Below are 19,174 nucleotides of genomic sequence, written 5' to 3' on the forward strand. Positions count from 1 at the left end.
ATCTTCCTAATTCTCTAAATAAATGCAGCAAGAGCTCTGAAAGGACCAGGGTGAGATCTGTCCTACTCAGGCTCAGGGCACAAACACCCCAGTGCCCTAGTTCCTGGGAAGTCAAGTGGGCAAACACTGAAATAGTGGGGAGGAAGACCTTTTGTAACCTATTCTGGGGGAGGGAAGGGAAAGCCCAGAAGAGTAGAGGCATCTTGAGCGGGGCAAGGGGCAGTCCTGTCCAGACCAGCACAGGTGGCCACAATGGCACAGTAGCAAGACTGAAAGTAGGGCTGGTACCAGCAGCAGCAAAGGCCACATGCCCAGGCCGGATCAGGATTTGGCCACGGCTGATGGCAATGGGGAAGCAACCAAGACTTGGCCATGACCATAAGGGCTGTTAGTTTGAAGACTCCCCAAAGCAGAACAGAAAGGGGGTCAAGGAGGAGGACTTGGCAACATTTGCCAGAGGGTTGGAGGCTAACGCTGCAGCGGGCAACACCGTGTGGACCACTCCCCTGTGGAGCCCTAACTCTTTGACCGTGAGCCAGTCTGTTGTTGTTCAACACTTCTTGGATTTCATAGGTGCTGCACCTATGACTTAGTCCCCCAGATCAGGATCCACACCAGACGCATGGGTAGGTGAAGCAGGCCGGGACTGGTCAAGCACATAAACCCACTGGGTTCCATGGCTGGCCTGGCCATTTGCAACCACTGACAAGTCTTCATAGTTGGAACTCTTGAGACCAAAATGAGAAACTGAGAAGATCCCAACTTGACGTACTTATCCACCCCCACACATCTCTTGGCGAGGCCAACACACAGCTTGTCCGCTTATCACTGTGAAGTCCTCAACCACAGATGCTTTACAAGGAGAAGTCCAAGTGCTCCTTTTGGGTATGGACATGTTTGTGATGTTAGTTGAACTCAATCTCAGCAGATGTTACCACTCCTTCAGAAGAGTTCCTTCCTCTGTGTGGATTCAGACTTCTCCGATATAACCATCACCGGTCCTGCAGGGCAGTGTGTGCCAGGGTTCCAGCTCAAGAAATCTCCCCTGGGAGAGAGAACTCCAAGCCCAGGGATACCGGAATGAAGGAACCAGCCCAAGAGAGTCTACAGAAAGGAAACAAATAGACTTGGCTGAGAACAATGCAGGCTGATGTCCTACTCATGGGGTCATTTTAGGTTAAATAATACATTTGGGGAAATGCTGATGATGGATTATATCATTTCATTGACACTTCTTTAGGGAAACATGAAGTAGAAACACTCTAAGAGCAGTTGGGGGGTTTGGCAATTCCTTTGAAGGGAGCAGAAGTTGCCACTGTCACTGGGGTATGTGTGTGTGGTGGCCAGGCACCTTCAACTTCAAGAAATACTGGCTAAAGGTCACAATGGACGAGAGCCTGAGGAAACGGGGAAGGCAGCTCTCAGCACCGAAGGAGGCAAACTGCTGTACAGCCAGTGTAGACCGTGCTGGAGCAGATGGCGCCAGAGCAGATCGTACCATGCTCCTGAGCTGGGTGGCAGCTGACAACCCCCAGACATGGGGAAACATCTAAGAAATTCCTTAGGCCTCTCAGATATTCCTGGGGAGAAGAATGGATTTTCCTGTAGCTGAGCAGAATAGGAGTTCAAGTGATTCTGATTTGGAAAAATACATGGGGTCTAGTGAGACCCGCACGGAGGAAAACCTGAATCTGCAGCATCCAACAGACTGCGTGCCAGAGAGGAGCTGCCCAGGAAGTGTTTGCACCACTGAATGGACCTCACTTCCCAGGCTGGTGACCCCAGAACTAGCTGTTACGTAAGCCCGAGACCTTGAGGCTTCCTGAACCAGCTGTGTGACTGAGCAAGCTCATGCAAAGTGGCACTCATTCAGGATCATCAAAAAGAGGGGACCGATGCTTTATTCATTTGGTTGCCCTTGTTCAACACAAGCTGCCCATGTCTTAGGAGTGAGGGCGACCCTCAACCCCTGTGTGTAATCATAAAAGAAAGAACGTCTAATTTCCTCCCTCCCCTGTCTTCTACATTCAGCTTCTTGCACTCCTTAGCAGCTTACTTCATTTGAAATAGTTTCAGAAATGTCTAAGAGTCATTTTGATGAAATTATCTCTCTGTCAGATGAAGGAAAGGACGTTTTCTTTGATGTATTTTTCCTCTTTCCCCCAGTTTTCCAGCGCACTATCACACAGACGGTAGAGATCTGCGAACTTATTAACATACATCTGAGGTATGACAAATCAAAGGCACAGATGAGCTAAAAAAAAAAAAAAAAAAAAACAGTTAACCAATTGCCTGGTTTCCCTTTTGCCTCATGTAACTCTTCAGTTGCTCCTCCCACTGCTAACCCCCAAGGCCAGTGGCGATGGCCTGCCCAGCGAAATGGTGCAGGACAAGCCGAGGTCGCAAAGAGAAAAGACAGCTTTCATTGGCCTGAACCCCTTTTCCTTACCCTAATCTTCTTTTAAAGTGGCTTCGTTCAGTTTTCTTTTGCTTAGGCATAAAACGTGCAATTGAACTAAAGCAGAGCACCACTAACAGTCACATCTGAGAATCCTGGACTCCAGCTGCATCCGGGCTGATGACGACCTGCGTTTTTACCTCTTTTATTCAACGGTAAACCCAATTTTCCAGTTTCTTTCTGCAAAAACTCCTTTTATCTTGCTGTTTAAAAGAATCTCATTAGCACATTTTGTCTTTCTTTAAGAATGTTCCTGCGTGTTAACCATAGCAAAAGGAACTCTGTAATCAGCCACAATCTTTGAATATTCTCCCTCAATCTGTAGAAGGAATGAGATCATCAAAACAATCCTTGACCCACCCACCCCCCACCATCCAAGAAGAAAACCACCACCAACCTGAGCAGAGTCAGAGAAATGAGTCTGGTGGGGAAGTTTCCCTGAGTCACAAACAAATCAATGATCCTCCATAAAAGAAGAAAAGATCTGAGTGTTCTCCAGATTTCGTTAGGAAAGAAATCATTACATACGCAGCCATGAGCCCTTTTCTTGTTTTTCAACAAGCCACTCGAACGCACAGAGACAGCTGGGAAATGTTCTTTGCGAGAGTGTCGATGTGCAGCAGATCTCCCTGGGTCCAAGATAAGGTGGAATCTTGTCGATAGCCACTCTTAGCAAGGCTTCCTACTTCCCCTCTACTCCCACGAAATCCATTGTCACCCAAAGAATTCTACAATCTGTGGCCTCAGAGAAAGCCCTCCGCATGTTGGGAACACATTTCAGTACATTTCTGGAAAGAGGAGATACCCCTGAACAAGCCCTAGGCTGTGGGCAAGGAGTCTGGAGCACCCCGGCCTTTTCTTCTCCGGTCATCTCCAATTCACCAGACCTCATTTGTAGCAGCCAATTCAGGAACCAAAACTTTGATGCCGTGGGGGAGTCATTTCTTTCCTTCTTTAAGAATTGATATGTATGAAAGATGGACACATTTCCATTTTCACGGCAGGTGCGTTTTATTTAACATGTGAGGGGGAAACCCAATCTATTGTAACTGAGTATTTCAAAGCACTCTACTCTTTTGTGTATATAAGAAGTAAGTAAACTTGGTTGCTGCAACACAAATTAAAAAAAAAAAAAAAAAAGAATGTTAGAACATTAGAAGTAAAGTTTTCCCCTCAGCCCTCTCTTCCTAATCTCAATCCCCAGAGAGAAGCATTAATTAGGTAATGGGCTTTCAATGAAAATGATGAAACTGCATCAAATTAAGCCTATCCCCCACGTTTGGGTCACTGGGAAGTAAAGAAAGATATCAAGATGCAATTATTAATTTGCCACTGTGCTTGTCTTGCTTTCACCTTCACATTCAAGAAAGGGTCGTACTTAGCACCACAGGACTAGTTCACATTCCGGCACCTGGCTCAGCAGTGGTGTTGCCCAAATTTTATACACATTCTGGGTGAACTCATTTACCCTCATACTTTGGTTCCTATAGGCTACAATTCCCAGCCCAAGCCTTGTGTGCCTACCAGATAGACAGACATACCTCTCTGTAGGAGTCATGCGTTTCTCAGACACACCTTGGGACTGACGCAATGGTCAGTCCCGTTCCTGTCTATGGTTCGTTGTGCCTCTCTCTCTACCCAAGTTACCGAGCCAGAAAACCAGAAAGCATCCTAGGCTCTGCCCTTCGTGACCCAACCCCCGTCCCATTCATCATCAAGCTCTCTGCATCCTCCTCTCTAAACCTCTTTCAAATCCACACTGCCTCCCACTGAATTGATTCATAGCCTCATCTCTTCTCACCCAGATTGCTGAGATTCTACCAACTTTGTCTGCAAAGCACATCCCAAATCAGCTGTCTTGCCCACATTTCCAATGCCACAGCCTCTTCCTTGCCAGGGACAACTGAACCAGCTTCCCAGCACATTTCCCTGATTTCAGACCTGCTTTGCAGACTAGCCAGGATGACTCCTGCTCATCCTTTGGTCCCCGAATAAATGTCACTGCCTAAGGAGGCCTTCCCTTGGTCACCCCTTGAGGTGGAGCCCCTCCCCCTCCATGTTTAACTGTGACATCACGAAATCCCCCCCCAGAGCCCTCACCACAATTTGTAAATATATATTTATTTTGATGTCTCTTTATTTAAACTGGACTCTCTCGTTGTAAGCTGTTTGGGTCACTACTATACCCCCAGGACCTGGGCTGTCACCTGGCACATGGCAGGCATCCAAAAAATATTTGTTGAATGAATGAATGACTAGTGTTCCATCACTGGTCTCCCTCTCCTGTCCTTCTGTTACTCTAGTCTCAGGCTGGAAAAGTTTTTCTAGGTTGCAACTATCATCTCATCATCTACTGCTTAAAATTTTAGCAAGGGAATTACAAGAGTCAATCCAAACTCCTTTGTGCTATCTGTCATTTTCCCAGATGCAGCTCATGCCCCACGGGTGCTCCCCACGCTGACCCACCTACATCGCTGCCATTTCCCCGATGGGCCACACGCTTGTGATTCTGTGTCCCTTCTCCTTCCTCAGCAGTCCTACTCACGTGTCCTCATCTCAAAGCCTCTCTCAGTTCTTCACACACTGGGCTTCGTGCTACTTCTACTACCATCAGTTTTAAGCTTTTAAAAAAAAGTTAAGCGGCTATGTCCCCCCCCCACCCCCACCCTGGTTTGTCTATTTCTTGAGGACAAGCACCAGGCCATTCATTTTATACCTCCAGTACTTTCCATCGTACTTAGAAAATAGTGGGCCCTCGACAAAATTTTATTAATGGGGCAATCCTCACCATAGTTACCATCTGGAAAAGCAAAGACAGCAACAGAACAGACCTGTCAGACCAACGCTGGCTACAAACACCCATCACCCACATGGCCGTGTGCCGGCCGGATGGCCGCGGGTCTGATGAGCCAGGGAAGGAATGAATGCATGAGCAAACCCCTAAGACCCTCTTTTCTGTGCCTGTCTCTCCGCTTCTCCCAAGGACAAGCAGCAACAGAGTCCCTCCCTCTCTCTGTCCAGACCCGCCCCGGTAGCTATTCTGGAACGCTCCCACCAGCCTGGCCATCCGCACCAGCCTCCAGACAGCCCCGCCGGCACATCTGTTTGAGTTGTGACCATGGCACTTGGTGCCATTTGTCTTGAGAGAGGTTCCCTTGAAACACATTCCTGCCCCACGTTGAGTGAACACAGTTCAGCAGCAGAGTGATTTATTGTTCAGGGAGTAATTATCAGAACTTCTTGTCAACTCTGCTCCATTTCACAGAGGGGGAGAAAAGATGTACTTGGAACAAAACAAGCCCAGGACACAGCACTGGTAGGAATTAGCTGATGAATGAGAGATAGAAGGCACAATGCCGGCCCTAGCGGGGGATGTCATTCTCACCAGGTGAACTCAAGCCAACCTGCTTCTAAATAAATACGAGTCTCCGTGGTCGGCACAGCACACGTTGGGCTGACTCTGCGGTTTCCCCTGCTCTCCTCCCCTGAGCAGGTGTCCTGTCAATGGAGGTCAGAGTAGCTTTTTACCTTTTTCCTTTGCTTCATTTGGTTCAGCTCAGCCAACGGGCCTGCTGTAAATATGCTACCCTCTCCCCATCCCCGGGAAAGGGTCAGTTCTAATCTCTAGCCTGACTCTCTCCTATACCCCCAGCCCTAGAAATCCCTGGAATAAATGAAGTTCCCATTCCAGAATGAGGAGGAGGTGTACTGTCATTCTCTGGCAAACAGCACATAAGTACACATTGTGTCAGATGGTGACAAGGGATGTATTTGATATTTGATATACGTCACATAAGAGACACCAACATAAATTTAAAATAGGATTCCCTAACGAACTCATGAAATTGTTAGTAATCCAGAGAACACAGGGTCCAGGGAGCTGGCTGGTGGTGCAGTCCAATGAGTTAACATCTCTGTGACCGTTTATAACCCAGTTTGATGCCCGAATTGGATTTGATCCACTTTGCAGGAAGGAAAGGAAGATAAGTCAGAGATCGGGAGTAGAGAAATTATACTTCGTTAGTTCTGCTCAGATCATGGGCATTTTGCGTCTAATGTTATCTTTACTGCAATCCAGAGAAATCCACACATAAGCCAGGCGTCTGTGCTCCCAGGTTACAGGTCAACAGCGTGGGATCCAGAAGGTCAGGGAACACTCCACACACACGGAGCACTGGGGCGGAGCAGACGCTGGGCTGCAGATTGCCAGTGTGCTGCCCTAAAGCCCTTTCCACTGAATCATGTTGCTTCTTAGTAAAATGAGCTTCAGGCTCTCTAAAGCGGTAAACATAATAATAGCAACTAACAGTCATAACATCTCTGTGCTCGGCACTGTTTCAGGACCTTATACGCATCCGCTCCCCTAAGCTTCCCAACAAATTTATACACTAGAGTCTACCTTACTTACTCTCATTCTGCAGATGAGCAAACTGAGGCACCGAAAGGTAAGGCAACTGACAAGCGCTAGTAAAAGGTAGGGCTGGACTTCGGAAATAGGCAGGTTGCCTCCCGGGCCTGGGCTCTGCCTACCACATTATAGAAACTTCAACACAAATTGGTGCTACACATCCCAGCTGGAAGGTCAAACAGCCTGCCTATTCCAGAACTCCCCAGCACCTCATCACTGACCTCCGACCCCCAGGTTGATGGAACTGCCCACCTTGGCCAGAGAGAGAAGAACCGAGGCCCTGCGCATCTTGATTCTGGACTAGCGTGAGGCTGACCTTTGGGAAGGATGTGTAATCAGATGGAAGAAAAGAGGCCATTCTTTGGAGACAAGCCATTAGCGCTTAGGAATAATATTTTCAATTTCTTTTGCTTCTGCCTCGCTGAGGAATCATAGGCTATCTATTCTAATTTTATTTTTAATGTTTGTGTGACGGGTTAGCTGAGCTATTCCTCCCCCGACCTCCCCAGCATGGCATTATCTCTTTCCCTTCTATTTCCCCGAGGGAGCCTTGGGCTGAGCTGTGTGCTTGTTATCCAGAATGTATTAATAGCCACCTCTGTCCGACAGCATGCTGTTGTTCCTCCAACGTGAATATGAGGAGAGCTTGGAACACAGTATTCTTTTGGGTTAAAAAAGTAAATAAAAAGACAGTGTGTGGGAAGTGTGGAGAATCGGTTAAGGAAGGGAGAGTGTAATGCATGTTATCTGGAATAAGAACATGCTGGTCTCCTTGCAAAGCAAATAAGGCTGTTGTGGAGCATGGACGCCCCCTCTGCCCGGCAGCGGGACAAGCGCCTCAGAAACTTTTTTTCAACCACTCATTTCAGGCTAAGAGGCGAAGTCTAGAAATATGGATTCTGTTCTGTGTAATTTTGGGGGTAATCATGGTTTCTAAAATAGAATCAAGACACAGGGTTGTGGGCAATTTGCAGGTGCCAGGAGTAGTCCAAGAGACAGTGGGAATTCTCAAGGCTGGGACCCCCGATATTTCTGGGGCTTGTAGAGACGGGGAAGAAGGCTGTAGGGGTCAGTCCTGGAGGGTAGGTTCCAGCGCAGGGGTTCTGCTGCCTGAATCAGACGCACTGTGATTGAATTGAATGAATGAGTGGACGGTGTCTACGGCAGTATGGAGTATCTAATGGCGGCATTTCTGGCATGGTGTGAGCCTAGATGGAGGGCCCTCTGCAGGTGGGCAGGCTGCCGGGACCAACGAAATCACACTTCTGGCCTCATGGTTGTGCTGTGCTGCTCAGCACAGAAAGTAAGGTAGAAAACACTGAGTTGTTTATTACTACTACTAATATTATGAATTATTGTCATTGTTCTTATGAATGAGAATTTCCTAACTTATTCTTAAAGGAGATTCTCTCAACTCACATTTCCACCCAAAAGGGTTGGGAGCAGCAAAATGCTCCCAACCCTTCAACTCAGCCCACACCCCACAGATACCAACATTTCCTGAATTCCCATTTCCTCCTGCCCTGGCCCCTGGGAGAGGGGAGTGGAGGTGAACACAAACAGAGAACTGCATCCAGAAGTGACCACGGACGTCCCCATGACGTCACCATCTATACCCCACAGATTACCCTCTTAATTGGTGTGGCTGGAGAAAGAGCAGAGCTTTTCCAGTCCGTCGTGTGTCCCTCCTGCACTGCCCGGAGCACGGCTGGTGAGATCTCCAACTTCCCCCACTCCTGAAGGGCCTCAGAGCTTTCAACTGGTCCAAGATTTTGTTTTCTAAGAAGGTTGTTGATGAGCTAGCTAATGCATTCTTTGCAACTGGTGTACCTAATGAGAGCTCATTATCTCTCCAGTCTGCTGGAGCTGTGATTCCCCAACCCGACTACAAACCAGAAGGACCAGAGTGCTGGTTCAACTGTGGACTCCCAAGCCCCACCTCCCAGACGCGTGGAAGGAAGCAAGTCCTCTTGAAAGAAGGGCTCAGCCATTGGCATTTTACATGAGCTCTCCAGGTGATTCCTTGTGTCATCAGATTGGGGACCATTGACAAGAGAGGGAACCTTATGCTAAGGAAGTAAGACACTCCTCAGGTGGGTTAAATGAAAGAACGTGCCACAAGTAGGAGTTGGTGGAAAGACACAATGGAGGTTCCAGTAAGTGACAGGACAATTATTGAAGAGGTCTGGGGACACCAAGGAGGGCATCTGGGCTTTGGGGCAACAGAATAAGGAATAAGGTTGTTCGAAATCCGACAACACCTACGTTATGGTCCTGCCTCTGACCAGTATGGCCCCTAGAGAACGCCTTGCCCGGTCGGCCAATACGGACAGGAATATTTTTCTCCCAGCAACTCTGTCCCTGCTGGAGGCCAATCCTAAAACAAAGCTGGTCCACAAGCAAAGCATTCTGACTCTCCCTTTCTGGATCCCCTATCCCAACCATCCCATCTTCATTTCCTGAGCAGATAAAGTCATAGCAGAACCAAACCCATCCTCAATGACACAATGTACTCACACAAGCATTGCTTTAGTGCACGATTGTTTGAGAACCCTCCACTGGATCAACCTCGCTTTTCACTTTTAGTTGTACAAACAGCTGGGCTCTTAGCCTTCAGTTTCCTGACAAGTCAAATTATCACACGAGAAATAGCCCTGACCACAGTGACTCTGGCAAGACGAGCCCCAAGACGCCAGAGGTGGCTTCCGCCAAACTCACTTCTGCTTTCCGGCGGGCTCCATGACAAAGCCCTCGGGGAAGTCTCCCCACGCCCCAGGACAGCTCCCATGCGTCTCTGCATCCTGTAAAAACCCTCCATCTCCTGCTCTTTCAAGACAACAGCGGTAAGCATCTGCCCCACGTCTTCCACGAACCAGGCTTTTTGCCCAACATTTCACGTACATTATTGCTCATCTTGATCACAATCCTGCAATATATATGTTTCCTAGCTCAGAAAAGCAGGTTTCAGAGAAATTCAGAGTGCTTCCTCCCAAATCACACAGCCAATAAGTGGGCTTTTTGGTGTTCCAGTATTCCAAGAAGCCAGGGTATTTTAATAACTGAGATTTGAGTACATTGTTGTTGTAAAAAGTGATTTTGATATTTTAAAAAATATGAACTCTGAATCACTTATGTTTTCTGCTCAAGATCAATGACTCGATTATTCCATTTAAAAAAAAACAAAAAACAAAAAACACCTCCATACAAACTGCAGGTCTAAGTGGGGGTCTGCCTGAGCGGGCCATATATTGTGACATCACAAAGTTTCTCTTTCAAGAATGAATCATACTCCAGTTTTAAATTTTTCCAAACAAGTGGGATACGAAGATGGTGGGGTAAAATTTGATAAGTTACACTGCACTGGATTCATCGTCTATACTTGATGAAAGCAAAGGGACAAAGACCAAAGAGCGTTCTCTCCTAGAAACAGTAGCAAAAACATACAGAGCACCTGTATTAGTGAGCTCAGGCTGCCGTGACTGAACACCACAGACTGGGTGGTTACAAAAACAGGAATTTTTCTCACAGTTCTGGAGGCCGGAAGTCCAAGCTCAGAGCATGGGCAAGTTTGGTTTCTTGTGAGGCCTCTCTCCTTGGTGTGCAGATGGACATCTTAGCACTATGTCCTCCCTCACATGGTCTTGTCCCTGGGCGAGCATCCCTGGTGTCTCTTCCTCTTCTTAGAAGGCCACCAGTCATATTGGATTAGGGCCACATCCTATTCAGCCTTCCTTACCTCATTTAGCCTTCCTCACCTCCTGGAAAGCCCTATTCCGAATACAGTCATGTTGGGACTTCGGGCTTCAAAGTACAAATTTTGAGGGTGACACAATTCAGTTCATAACAGCACCTTATCAGCTAGATGCAGTCCATGAAAAGAAAATGTTCCCACACATCTCTGGTGGCACCTCCTTATGTAACACAAAAACGCATCTCCCAGGTGTCAACCCTGTCTTCATTTTTGGGCACTTCACTCCAGATTCTGGGCATGTGTGTTTCCATTTTTATGCAGAACCTGCTTGCAGGCCACTTTTCCTCCTGAACATTATGTAATAAACGTTTTCTCCCAAGTTAGTTGCTATAATTTTAATCTCAATGGTTTTATATTTTTGAGCACAGTGTGGCACATTAAGCATTAAATGTTCTCAGTGAGAGAGGGACAAAGCTACTCTGGAAGCCACCCTGGGAGGGTCTGAGGAGAAAGGCAGCCGCTGACAACCCCTCCTTCCCTGGTCCAGCTGGGGGAACAAGATGGAAGACTGAGGGAACTCTGGGGAGGCATGGCTCTTCCCAACGAAAGATGGATTTTTTTGTAGGAGGCAGTATTTCTCATCGGATACCCTTGGATTTGGATCTTCTAATTAGTCACTTCCTAGCAAATGATCCTGGTGAATCACCTCTGCTCTGAGGCTGGGATTCTCACTCTGTGAGAGGAGAATGCCTACCTCACAGGGTTCAGGATTAGATGTCAGGGCATGGAAGGCGTCTAGCACTCTGTAGGCGCTCGGCAGACCTTAGATGAATGGCTGAGGAGAAGAGGATCACTAGAATCCCCTTCAAACACACTGCACACACGGGCTTGAGATGAGACAGACCCAAATTCCAGTGTCTACCCTGTTCCCGCACTTCCTGAGGTCTCAGTCCAGCGCATCAGTTACCTGTTAAGAGACCTTAGGCAAATTTTCACCTCTCTGCACCTCAGTTTGTGATAATAATACCTAATAATGGGGTTGTTTTGTGACTTAATGCATGTATTCTAAAGTGCTGGGACATGATACTTCTTGATAACTGGAAGATAGTAAGTTGCATTTTGTGTAGTATTTCATTTATCCAGAGAGGATACTGGAAACCAGATCTCAGCTTTGTTCTGGTTATGTGACATAGAAAGTTCCTTAACATCCCTGAGCCTCAGTTTTCTCAATAATAAAGTGAAGTGATAATAATGATTATCACAGAATATATTGTAGGGTATATAATAATAATAATCTTAGGTAATGGATGCTTAAAAATTAAATAGATTATCCCAAATCCTGATACAGTGCCTGGCACATGAAAAGTTTCCATAAATCTTCGTGAATCAGAGGAAAGAAAGAAGCCTTGAGGAGTCCCAGTCCACTGATGAACTGCATGGAAGCAACGGTTTGGGCTCTCTTTCCTAAGTGTTCATCACCGCTGTGGGCCCCCGCATCTGACATTCTGAGTCTTCAAGTCGTTTCCATCGTTCAAGATGGAGGTCCTCTCCTCAAGAAAACAGGCCAGGAAGAAGAGTAATTGCTCTGGAAACCCTTCCATGTGGACAAAGGAGGAGCCCAGCTTAGGTATTAAAACCTCAGTTCCATTTTAAGCATCTCTAATTCCTCCAATACAAACTGGTGCCATATTTATCTTCCTAAAGCCCAACCCCAAACAAGGCACAGTCCGGCCTAAAAAAATACTGTTTTCTTATTTAGTGGAGCAAATTATGTTAAGAAAAATAAAAAAATCCTCAGACTCAGTATCCAGAACCCTCCACTCCAGAACATGGTCCCCATCCCTCTGGCCTTACCTCCCACGAATCTCCAAAGTTATCACCATGTACTGAGCCAGCCCCGTTGCTTACTGATCCTGGATCACTTTCCTATGAGTTACCCCATTGCTTACTGAGCCTGGATCACTTTCCTGTGAGTTACCCCATTGTTTACTGAGCCTAAGTCACTTGAGTTCATCCCTCTGTGTCTTTGATTGCGCTGTTTTCTCCACGTCATCCATCTCCCTCTGTTAAAATTCTGTCCAATCTTCATGAGCTGTCTACTCTTGGGACACCTCACTTACTCCTCCTTATCTTTTGTGCTGTCTCATTCATTTTACTCCAATCACCTCTTAATTGTTTCTTTCATTTGATATTCAACTATAACAGTTGTTTTTATGTCAATTCTTATCTCCATTTGCACACTCCATATTGAATTATAACATCCTTTAGGGCCAGGAAGACCATGCCTAGCCTCATACTTTGCAGTGCACACATCCAAATGCTTGTTGAATTCATTTATACTTGCCAGGATCCAGAAGCCAGGACAAAGGGTTTTTGTTTTTTTTTTTTTAATGGTTTGGATTTTTAAAAATCCAGTTCAAGTATTTATTTAGCAATCATTGTATGCACATTTGTTAGGTGGCAAGAGCTAATTTTTTTTAACAACTCTTGACAAGATTTCAAGATGACATTAGTAAGACCGATGTAGGGACTTGACTGAGGCTAAAGAAGCCAACTGCACCAATGCAGGATGCAGGGAGCCCATAATTCTAGCAGTCCACTGGAGGGACCCAAAGTGAGTAAGCATAACATGTGACCCCTCTTGCTGCAGTGGCAAGATGGCAAGCTCATAGTACCTGGGGCAGTGCTCATAGGAATGGTCACTAGATCCAAAGGCATGGTCACAAAATGGCATCAGATCATTTGTGTGTGTGAGAGAGAGCATTGGTTCCCCAATGAATCTGACTCCTTTTTTTCCTTACAAATATTAGGAATATTAATGTTGCTTAGATTTCTCTCTGGTAGGGCTCATCCAGAAAATCTCAGAATTCCAAGAACTTTTATGAGGATCTTCAGGAAAGGGAGAATTTGACTGGGTTATTTTCTGTGAAGGCCTGGATATGAAAACTGGACCCCTCTGAAAAAACCAGATCCACAAAATATGCAACTGGTGAGTCACTAAACTCTACCCTGAAACTAATAGTACACTGTATGTTAACTAATTTGAATTTAAAAAACAAAACAAAACAAAAAAACCCAGATCCACAAAACCCACAAACCAGAACAAACCACACTGTGAAGATTTCCTAAACTAGCTACAGAAAGGAGTACACTTGTATTATAACAACAGTTAATGATGAGTAATAATTGGCCAAAATTACAACTAATTGTATATTAGAACTAATTTTATATTAGAAAAACTAAGAAAGCACTTACCTTATGAAAGATGGCCTCTCTTACAGGTTGGTAGATACATCATCCAAAAGCAAAAGGCATGTGAAGAGTGGGGGTATGTGTGTATTTCTGTGTAAAATAAATATTTTTTAGAATTCTATTTTAATCTATTTATTGGTTTTTAAACTATTTCACTTTACATTTTAAGTAGTTTTTATAGGGTTTAGAGCATACATCTTTATCTTTTCACAGCCTTACTTATTGTTAATGCCATACCACTTTACATAAAATACAAAGAATCTGGCAAACTTATGGGTAGATTAATCTCTGTATGCTAAAGTTGTCATATGTATTACATTTATATACATTATGAATCTCACAATACCATGATATAATTTTTGCTTTCAACTAGTAATGTGTATTTTTATTTTGAAGATCTGTCATTTGGACATATACATTTATGCTTGGAGGCGTACACATTTCTGATTAATTGACCCTTTGTCATTATAAATGTCCCTCTTTAACTTGGTAATACTTTTGTTGTGATGTCTATTATCTGACATTAATAGTTACCCCAGTGTTCTTTTGCTGTTTACATGGCGCATCTTTTAATACCCATTACTTCAACCTATCTATGTCTTTACATTTAAAGCACATTTTTCACTTTGGGGTAGAGTTTTGTTCTTTTCTTTCTCTCTTCTATCTATCCCTCTTTTTTTTTTTTAAAGATTTGTTTATTTATTTTAGAGAGAGTCCACGATCAGGGAAAGGGGGAGAGAGAGGGGGAGAGAGAGAATCCCCAAGCAGACTACTGAGCATGGAGCCTGACATGGGGCTCAATCTCAGGACCCCAAGATCATGACCTGAGGCAAAATCAAGACTGAGACACTTAACCGAATGAGCCACCCAGGTGCCCCCAATCTATCCCTCTTAACTGGAATGTTTAGTACATTTACATTTAGTGTACTTTTTTATATGGTAGGATTCAGGTCTACCATCTTACTATTTGCTTTGTGTTTTTTCCATCTGTTTTTGGTTTCTCTGTTTTATTTTTGTTGGGATTAATTGGGTACTTATTAGAACTCTCTGTATTTTTATGATCATAGATGGCATCCCTGGTTGCCTGTCTCCCTCATTGTCTCCAGTTTCCTGCTTCTTAAAATTCTCTAGGTCTAGTCATAAAGTACATCAGAACTTGAAGATTTACACTTCATATGACCCAGTAATCTAATTCATCTAATATATTCAGCTTGTCAGACTGAGAAATATCTGAACACCTGCTAGGTTCCATGCAGATGACACAACACATGATGCTTTCATTCAGTCCCTCTCCTTTAGCAAGTTTAAGGCACTAAAATTTCCTTCCAGGAGATTCCAATTGTCCCCTACCTCTAATGATAACATCCTTCTTCACAGATTCAAGTGTTTGTTCACTAGCCAACCTTAGTCTATCCTCTAGGTCTAGTCAAGTGATTGCCTTTGCCTTCCTAGGGACATCTGGAAGAGGTGACCTTCCCTCTTTCTCACTCAGTAATCCTCACTTGGCTTCTGGCCCAAACTGAGTCAGCTTCATGTCTTTCAACCTCATAGGAACCAGGTGTCTACTTCAGCTTGCCTGGAAGCCCTGGTTGGTGTCTCTCTGCCTCCTCTTCTAGTCTAAGTTTTCTTGAAATGTCCCACAGAATCACATACCTTCAATTCATTATATTAGGTCCTCCTCCTCCCCATCCCTTTTCCATTTAGTTCATTCTTTATCCTGTGACTTTCTTTCTTTCTTTTTTCTCTTGAATTTTTCTCAACAAGTATCTTTTAGTTCTCAAAACTGTGACCCTGAGCTTTACCAATTTCATTCCCACTTAGGGACCTCTTTCAATTAATCATAAAAATGTTCAACCAGTGAGAAAAGCAGGCCCCAATACAATCATAAATGGGCTTCTTCTGTATTCCTCAGAGGGTCTCCTTCACTTTCTTCGCAGGCAGGTAAGTGCGTGTACATTTGTCTAAGCAGAAGAGAGATTCCTGAGCAGGGCAAGGAGGAGTGAAGGGAAGGGGGCAGGTGTGGGAGCCACGTGTGGGGCTCGGTCTCTCACTGTGGTGGCAGTGGCATATTTATCAAGGAAGGTGAAGTGGTCGCCTCAGTAGCACTGCTTACAGAGTCCAGGTTTTGGGTGAGGCAAAATTTAAAGCCAAAATAGCTGGCTGCAGAGCTGAGCCCCCCCTCACAGTGGGCCTCTGTCTGTGCTCTTCATCTTGGGTTCTGAACCACATCTACATGTTAGTCATCTCAGGAGCTTAAGAAAAAAACACCCGGATGCAGGACACATCCTCAAGCAAATTAATTCAGGATCTTGGGGCTGGGCTCAGAGGGTGTGTATTTTATAAAGCTCTCCGGGTGATTTTAACATGCAGCCAGGGCTGGCAACCAGTGAAGTCACTGGTCTGGGTCCTCAGCAGAGACTGTAGTGCCCCCAGAGTCCATCTTCCTGATTTTCTCCCTGCCATTTATCCCGACTCTCTCTGAGAACTTCCTTCCACTCAAGGAGCACAGTAACAGAGTATCTATAGTTGTGGTTTTCAATGGGAACAATCCCTTCCCCCTCAGGGGACATTGGGCAGTGTCTGGAGGCATTTTGGGCTGTCACCCCCTGAGGAAGCAGTGAATAAAAGCCAGGGGTGCTGCTAAACATCCTACAATGAACAGGACAGCACCACCCCGCACAATGAAGAATTATCCAAGGCCAAAAGTCAATAGTGCCGAGGTTGAGAAACCGTGGTCTACAGGGAAGGACGATGGGCTGCAGTGGCCTTAGGCCAGTAGCTCCTCACCCTGGACACAGTTAGGGAGCAGAGGGGATTCTGTGCAACCTTGGGCTCCAATGCAATGTACCAGTTGCTGACTATAACACTGGACCTCATCTGCAAATCATAGTCCAGGTTGGCTAGTTGATCTGCTCTTATCAAAATAAGCCAGATATGAGGAAGGGCCAAAAGCATGAAAAACAAATTCCAGAGAGACCAGGGATGGTGTGAGAGAGAGAGAGAGAGAGAGAGAGAGAGAGAGAGTAAATGTCATTTGCAAAGTCCATAAACTCAGCCAGGTACACTGTAGCTGTGCAAGACCATTGGCCCATGACAAATTAATTCCAGTTTTCATTCAGTAGTAACTGGCATTTAAAAAAAAAAAAGACAAGTAATTTTGAACGGTGCCATCCCAGCCAATGCCAACTAGTTGTCTATCTGGGGTAAGGCACTGTCAATCACTGAGTCTGTGAAGCAGAAAAACAGTAATTTCAAAGAGCTTGCAAATCACCCAAACAGCAGCCTGTTTTCAGTTCTTTTTTTCCATTTAAAAGCATTTGAGAATCAGCTAGATGGAAAGCACTCCCCTGAAAATTTGAAGATAGAAAGTTTATTGGTTCTCTTCAGACCAAAAGAGGGAAAATAAGGTAGTGGCCACAAAGAAAATGAAGTGTGCATTTCTTCCACTTCACATGTAATGAACAAAATAGTGAGACAGTCAACCTCAGTTGAGGAAGGAGAATGAGCTGTAGATCACTCCATTCACAGACTTGTAAGTAATGGGTGCCAGAGCCAGAGAAGACTCTGATTCCTCAACAAATAAAAATATCTGCCTCTTAGAGAAACGTTGATATCTGTTAATATAGGCTGAAATTGTTGCTATGAAAATGGGGCCTTTAATTCAAAATAACCAGCAACATCCAATTCCCACAGGGAGCTTGGAAATGGCGGGGGGTGGTGGGGGGAGAAATTTTAGTTCTATTTTGAGGGCAGACCTTTCTGGTTTGACAAGTGTTAACAGGAGCTGGTGAATGTTTTACGAGGAGCATGGTCATTAACGTGTCACCTTTTGAGATAGAGTGGGAGCCCCTTCCTATAAAGAAGATTTTAGAGCAGAGTCAAAAACTATGTCATGCTCTTTTTATCTCTGCAATGGAACACATCTAAAGAAGAACGGTGAGTTAAAAATGTCCAAACTTGGGGTTTTTTTTTTTTTTCCTGTGTCTGCTTGCTGTCACTTTCTAAAGTTTTTGTTCTCATTTCATCTTACCAGAGGCCATTTTCTCTTGAGACTACAAAAAAAAAAAAAAGGGTAATTAAATACATGGTGAAACACACATGATTGTGAAACATACATGATTCTCTACATTCACAACCATCCTAAAGCTCAAATCAGTGGATGTAACTGATCACTTCATTCTCTTGGTACTGGGGTCCACTGCATATATTCTGAGTTTCCTCTAGGTCAAGAGAAGCAGGACCCAGGATTCTTGGATTCTTAATCCAAAATTCAGACTGAACATTTCCCTCTTTTCTCCCCCTTGGTCAAGAGGGCAAGTAACCAGAGCTGGTACTGAGGAGGGTTCCACCAATCCAACATAAAATTCAAAATGGGATCAAGAGCTACACTTTTGAGGTGTTTTCTGGAATTGGTTCTCTACTCAATGGCCCTGGAACAAATGAAATCAATCTGATCCATATAAAGATCAAATCCGGGTTAGACACGGATAACATTTTAAAGAAATTATTTCTTCCACGTACGGATGGAAGGTGGATGAAGAGATGCATGAGTGAATGGAAAAGAAGTAAATGGATGGGCCAATGGATGCCTGAAGGAAAGGAGAGGTTGTTAGTTGGATGGATGGTGATGGATAAAGACACAAAGGTGAGGCAATTGTTCCCTGGCTAAGGGAACAGAGACAAGAGGGTTTAATTCTGTCTGGCAGAAGGCAACACAGGTGCAGAAGACTTCAAGATAAAGCCTTTAAATATTTCCAGAAGGAGATCGCTTAGAGGCAAAAAAAAGGTTTGAACCAATATGAGAAAAGGCAGAGTTTAAACTGCAGTCAGAGTGATGAGTGGTCCAGGGTGGCGCAGGGTAAGAATAACAAGAGATGAGGTTTTGTACCGGAAAGGATGCTTTGCCAGCTACTTACGTCGCTACTTGAATGAGTTCTTTGGATTTTTATGCCTCGGCACAACCATATTGTCCTTGTAATGATATCCCATCAGCTTTTGCATTTCCTTCTGTTGGCAAGAAAATTTTCCAATATCAACTTATGTAGTCAGGAGCCTGGGAAGTAATTGACAACAGACAGACTACCAGGAGAAAAGTTGCTCAAAAGGAGTGGCTCCACGAACAGCCAGGAGTAAGGGTTTATAGGTCCACTTAGCAGGGTGTGGGTGGGGCAAGAGAACTTACTGCCTCAGTGGGAAAGTACGGGAGGATCTGATCCTGGACCCTTTTACACAATGTTCTTGAAATATTACAGCGTTAAAGGTCAGCCGCCTCCCTGACTGTAGACTCCCTCAAAGGCAGGAGGAGGGCGGATGGCAGCTGAATTCCTCAGAAGCCCTTATTTAGTCAGATAAGGGACATTCAGAT

The 19,174-nt window shown here is 44.9% G+C and overlaps 1 long non-coding RNA gene across 1 annotated transcript in view; it reads right to left on the reverse strand.

Annotated features, from left to right (window-relative positions):
• The window catches only part of LOC113929019, an 89,475-nt gene extending 70,586 nt beyond the window's left edge, over nucleotides 1-18,889 (reverse strand). Inside the window, exons 1-2 of the long non-coding RNA XR_003522064.1 lie at nucleotides 18,726-18,889; nucleotides 13,813-13,899 (exon numbers count right to left, since the gene is read on the reverse strand). This is a non-coding gene — a long non-coding RNA (uncharacterized LOC113929019). The remainder of the gene's footprint in view (nucleotides 1-13,812; nucleotides 13,900-18,725) is intronic.
• Nucleotides 18,890-19,174: the final 285 nt, after the last annotated feature.

The sequence above is a fragment of the Zalophus californianus genome, chromosome 5 (assembly GCF_009762305.2).
Source record: "Zalophus californianus isolate mZalCal1 chromosome 5, mZalCal1.pri.v2, whole genome shotgun sequence".
Taxonomy (NCBI): domain Eukaryota; kingdom Metazoa; phylum Chordata; class Mammalia; order Carnivora; family Otariidae; genus Zalophus; species Zalophus californianus.